Source organism: Balearica regulorum, chromosome 8 (genome assembly GCF_011004875.1).
Source record: "Balearica regulorum gibbericeps isolate bBalReg1 chromosome 8, bBalReg1.pri, whole genome shotgun sequence".
NCBI classification, from domain to species: Eukaryota; Metazoa; Chordata; class Aves; order Gruiformes; family Gruidae; genus Balearica; species Balearica regulorum.
The window spans coordinates 6,993,860-7,000,307 of NC_046191.1; positions in this window are offsets into that span (position 1 = coordinate 6,993,860).

Here is a 6,448-nt window from a genome sequence, read left to right on the forward strand (position 1 = left end):
TGAGGAGACGTGCCATACTGGACCTTGTTCTCACCAAGGCTGGTGGGGAATGTGAAATTCAAGGGCAGCCTTGGCTGCAGTGACCGTGAAATAGTGGAGTTCAAGATCCTCGGGGCAGCAAGGAGGGTGCACAGCAAGCTTACTACCCTGGACTTCAAGAGAACAGACTTTGGCCTCTTCGGAGATCTGCTTGGTAGAGTACCATGGGACAAAGCCCTGGAGGAAGGAGGGGCCCAAGAAAGCCAATTAGTATTCAAGGGTCACCTCCTCCAAGCTCAGAAGCGATGCATCCCAACAAAGAGGAAGTTGGGCAAAAACGCCAGAAGGCCAGCAGGGATGAACAAGGAGTTCCTGACAAACTCAAACACAAAGGGGAAGCCTAGAGGGGGTGGAAACAAGGGCAGGTAGTTTCTTTGAACTAGGGGACAGGCTTGAGAGGTGGGCCCGTGTGAACCTCATGCACCAAGTGCAAGGTCCTGCACACGGGTTGGGGCAATCCCAGGCACAAATACAGGCTGGGCGGACAATGGATTGACAGCAGCCCTAAAGAGAAGGACTTGGGGATGTTGGTGGACAAGAAGCTCAACATGACCCCACAATGCACGTTTGCAGCCCAGAAAGCCAACCATATCCTGGGCTGCATCAATAGAAGCATGACCAACAGGTCAAGGGAGGTGATTGTGCCCCTCTACTCTGCTCTCATGAGACCCTGCCTGGAGCACTGTGTCCAGCTCTGGGGTCCACAACACAAGAAGGACATGGAACTGTTGGAGCAAGTCCAGAGGAGACCACGAAGATGATCAGAGGGCTGGAGTACCTCTCCTATGCAAACAGGCTAAGAGAGTTGGTGGTGTTTAGCCTGGAGAAGAGAAGGCTCCAGGGAGACTTTATAGCAGCCTTCCAGTACCTGAAGGGGCCTACAAGAAAGCTGGAGAGGGACTGTTTACAAGGGCATGGAGTGATAGGACAAGCAGGAATAGCCTTAAATCGAAAGAGGATAGATTTAGATTAGATAAAAAGAAGAAATTCTTTACTGTGAGGGTGGTGAGACACTGACACAGGTTGCCCAGAGAAGCTGTGGATGCCCCCTCCCTGGAAGTGTTCAAGGCCAGGTTGGATGAGGCTTTGGGCAACCTGGGCTAGTGGAGGGTTTCCCTGCCCATGACAGGGGGGTTAGAACTAGATGATCTTTAAGGTCCCTTCCAACCCAAACCAGTCTGTGATTCTATGACACACAGCACATGCCACAGCACGTCACAGTGCTTTTGCAATGGGCCTGGCACACAGCGCATTGTGCAAGAGCCAACCTTCTCCACTGGGTCCAGCAGAAAAAAGCACCAGTGGTGGTCAAGGACAGACTTTACTTCAGCTCTTATTTTTCAAAGACACTCTTGCAGACCTCAGCACAAGGACATGTCCAGGGCCAAGCTGCAGTATGCAGTACGCTATATTCCACTACTATAACTGAGAAAACAGGATGACTTAACAGTTACACCAAGGCTGCACTGACCTCGTGGAACCACTGAGGATCAGGACAGCACAGAGGTAGTTCAAACCCAGAAGACTTGCTCAGCTCTGACTTTACAACTATTGTCACTGTCCTAAAGAGATTATAGGCTAAATTTAGATGTGATATGATAAACTCAAATAACAAACACCCTACTCAAGCAACAACATGGCAGAGAAAAGGTCTAAGCAGGTCTATAGAAGCATGAGCTCCAAGAGCAGTGGTTCTACAGGCATCAGCTCACTTGTGATCAGCATGGAGTGAGGCATGAGGCATTCGGGAGATTTAAGTTTTAGTTGTATCTTAAAAGGTAATAAAATGTTCTTTACTCTCACCTTTATTTATCTGATATAAATAAGACTCTACAGAAATACTAGCATTCCTGAAGTGTCCACTGCTATGTGCTGATACTGTGCCTTTGTTTGAAAGCAGAGAAAAAAGCCCATTAAAATTCTTTTAAGTAACTTGCTGTCATTTGCTTCAAAAAATGAATAATCAAAACACAAAGAGTAAAAGGGGTTTTTGTCTCCAAAGCAGGAAGGGAAGTATTTTTCAAACCTAAGAATGCACAACAGAGCCTGGCCATGAGCCTATTGGCATCTGTGTCTTGATCTGAATGAACTTTAAGATGTCTGTTCCCCCAGAGGATATGTACTGTTTAAAAAAAAAATAAAAATCCATGACTGCTTTTAATCTACCTGAAATATGGGATACAAACACAGCTTATTTTGTACTTATTTCATACTATTCATGTTCCTCTTAGCCTGCTGCAGCATTATTAGGGTATTTCTGTTCTTATATCACAGTATATAACTAACATTTCCCAGAGAACCCACCCAGGGCCATATAAAGCCATCTGCTTTTAAGTTAGCAATGAATTCTTCTTACAGATACAGGGTACAGAACAGCTCACGCTGTCACTCCAACAAATTACAGTGCTGTTTATTTAAGTAATAAAGGAATTTGTTCCAAACAGTTGGGTTTTTTTCCAGCATTTGTTCTCCATATGTGGTTTGCTTCCTCAAGTGTTGATTTTTCATAGTTAAGAGACTTTTTCCTGCCTTTTATCCACCAGGCTAATTGCATTCTTATTCTTTTCTGTTTAATGAGAGCTGACATCCAGCTCAGTGCTCTGTAAAACAGGAAGCGATGTAGTTCCTGTTCCAAGGAGGTAACAGTTTAAACTGACCTCAGATGAATTGGACATATGGGAAATGGACAAATCCAGCCTTGTGATTACTTGAATTTTTTTCTATTTTGAGAGGGAAGATGTAGTCAAGTCCCTTTGTCCAATCCTCCCACATCCTGAAATGATCTATCCCCCAAATAACAGCCCCTTAACCCAGCTGCCACAAACCACACTCAGCTGTTCACAGCCTCCTCACCTGAGCGAACTAATCTCTCTCTCTGCTGCTTACCAAAGGGATCCCAAATTACTGCCTACTCGGAGGACTTGCTTTATGCAAATAAAGCCATGATGAGCCACCTGCCAGATTCTCCCATTCCCCTTCTAACACTTGCAGTTATGAACACCTGTACTAGGCACTCTGTGTCACACACCCCCAGTTATTCAGGAGGTAAGGTCAGCCCCATACAACAACATACAGCTGGAGTAACTGCCTTCCCTCTAGACCGCCTCATCTGCCCATGGATATGCCCTCATTTATCCCAAATTCAGAATTTCAAAAAAATTCCTATTTGTTATCCTGATCAACATAGGAACTGAGATTTCTTGAAGTAGCACGGCTCTTTTCTTAAGGAAAGGAGCCATGTCCTGACCATCAGCTTTTCTTCTAATGACTCTAATTGTAAGAAAAGCAGCAATCACTTTTGAAAACACATATGGTATAAAGTATGTAAGTGTAATGTACTCCACTGTACCTATTTCTGACTAGGCAAAGCAGCAGGACCAAAACACAAAACTCAAAAGTTTAAAAAGATCTGTGGTCCAAACCCAAAGCATTCACTCAAATTCCTGCAAGCCAGATCTGCTGAGTCAGGCATCGCTCTGCTCCCTGGTTCCAACTCTGACAAATCCATTTGCTTCTCTTATAGCAATGAAATGTCTTTTACTTTTTTAATATGAAAATTCGTATCTGAAAGAATTACATGATTTTTACAAAAGAAAGTAAAGATAAGATATACCTGCCAACCTGACAGCATCTCTGGCTGTCAAACAATTAACACATTTATCACAGCTGGTAAAAAATGCCAATCCAATAGCTGCAATGAGCATTCACCAGAGTCCATGAAGGAAGAACAACCTTCCCGAGCATTTTAATGTCTAAAGCTGAAACTTCCCCTCATGTGAACTGAGAGTCTGAAAACACTAAACCCAGAGGATTAGGCCTTTAAAACCAAAAAATTTAAACTTTGCTATGTTCAGTGACTAGCCACGTCTTGGTACCTCTAGCTATCTTTCTAATTCTGCCCTCAAGGAATCAGTTAACATTACAGAACTGCAATAACACATGAACTTCAGAAGAAAGGCTGATCTAAAGTTACAGAGGATTTTAGCTGGAGAAAAGGGCTTAATGCTGCTTGGTCAAGAGAGCATTATGGAGTGAGAAAGAAAACCTTTGTAAAGAGATTTCTAAAATGGCGCAAACTCAGGTAATGCTTTGAGTTCTGCAAAAAATAAGTAAGAGAACTTAAAGATAATATCAAAATCTGCTCTGTATCACAGAGCTTTGCCTACTTCCTCTCATGATGATCAGGGCAAATGATTTATGTCCACCGTGGAATTTATTTACTCAAAGTTATCAGCCTCTAAGACTGCAGAATGTAAATGAGGGATCTGGGATTTTTAAAAAAGACAGCCCACGCACATATCTCACTCCCAGAAAAAGTATTATATTTTAAAAATTCTCTGCAAGTTATGACACAAAGAAGGTGCTGAAAATGAAGGAGTAACACAAGACAGATATCTAAATAAGACATTAACTGATAGATAGGGTAAATATACAGCTTTGTCCTTTATTCCATCTTCTTAAATACTGCAGGAGAAATACAAAATTGTCTAATTCTCTTACATCCAAGCAGAGAAAGTAGGCTGTACTAATTTCTGCTTTACTCCCTCTAGCTACAGTTGGTAAGTGAACTAAACTTCTGTATTTAATCTGGGATATGTTATAATGACATTGTATCTGTGCCTGTAAGTGCCCAAACCCAAAAGTCCTGGGCCTGTACAAACCTGGAGATGCCTCTGAAGGCCAGGGTCTCAGACTTGGATATTCTTTCTTGTGGTAGTGAACAAACTCCAAAGTTGTTTTTGCACTTTTTGTAGTTTGTTTTTTTTTTTTTTTAAATATTCCTGTGCGGTTTTTTTCATCCCTGAAAAAGTAATCTCAATCTGCACGTAAGCACATCTTAGCCAAATTTTTATTGTTATGAACTACTATGATCCATTTTAGCTCGTTTGCACGTCAAAATTCATTTGCTTTTTTAATTAACAGTGGCCAAAAATATGTTGCCTGTGCTCAAAATTCTTGGAAAAGAGAGGTTCTTAGCTTGCAAACAGACATCTACCTAAAGCTCTTCTGGTGGTATCAGTGATTCAAAAGGAGGACAAAGCTTGCTAATGAAAAGGTGCATATGCAACTGTGTAGAGAAACAAATTTTTTTCAGTACAGAATTACTGCTGCAATTCTGTAACTCCCCTTTAGACAAATGTCCCCACAAGACAAATGGCAAGAATTTAGGAAAAAAAGCAGTGGATACATTAGCAAATGTTATTTTGTAGAGAGCTAACACTGCTTTTGTTTGAGAGACATGACTTCTATCTGCTACAATTCTTTGGGTAAGTCAATAAACAAGTACACAAGAGAGGAAACCCGATTCATATGAGCAGATTGCCTTTTAAGAAGTTTTCATTGGAGCAAGGCTGTATCTGTCCTATTCAACACCAAACTAATGCTTTAGAAAAGAAGATGAACAGTGGGGATAAAAGTTGATTCATCCAGATACTAAAGATGAGGGCTGAGTACAAAAGCTGCAGGTGGGTCTGAACACTGAGTGCACAGACAGTAAAACAGACAGCTGAGATTCAGGATAAATAAAAATTATGCCACATGCATTGTTTTAAAAAAGTTTCAGCTTCACAGTGCAGAAATAAGCACTGAGTTAATATGAAAGAAATGAGGCCCTAGTTTTAAGATATCTAAGAAAACATTAGCTCAAAACTAGTAGGGGTCAGAAAAGCAACTGGGGAAAGAAAAGTAAAAGCAGAAAATGGTCTTGCATCTTGAAAGCTTTTTAACATAGGACAATTGGAATGCAGCATACAGGAAGGATACATGGATCACCAAAGGTTGCAAGGGCCTCTCTATGTGATACAGTTAAATAGAATGTCCTATTCTTTAAGCTGTGAAGCCTGAAGGTGATAGGGCAAAATTATAAATACCAGGAGTGCTTTCTTCCAGTAAAACAAACAAACAACAACAAAAAAACAATTAAAAAAGCAACTAAGAGGTATAAAATAAAACTGCAGTGTATAAGATAAAAAGGAATAAATTTAATGCCACATGACATGTAGGTAAGCTACAGAGATTGTTGACCCATGCTAAAAAGCTGTCAAGGATTCAAACAGGGACTGGACAAACTCATGAAAAACTGTCCACCAAGGACTTCAGATAGTGACATACCACTTCTGGCTCAAATTTGTGAGCTGGAAAAAAAAAATTAAAATCACTGGCAGCGAGGAAAGTATTCTGGGTAAACAGATGTTTGGGCCATCTTAATACTCGTCCCAGCAGTCAGAAAATATAGTGGGCTAGATCAATTTTAATCTGATTCAGTAGAGTTATTCTTACTGCTCAGCAATCTGCTAACAGTTCACACCAGATAAGCAGAATGACTGGCTTGAATTAGCTCATTTTATTATGATTTTAGTTAAACCAGGGAAGTGAAAGTTTTTGCCTAGGTTCCTCAGTCATGCCCCGC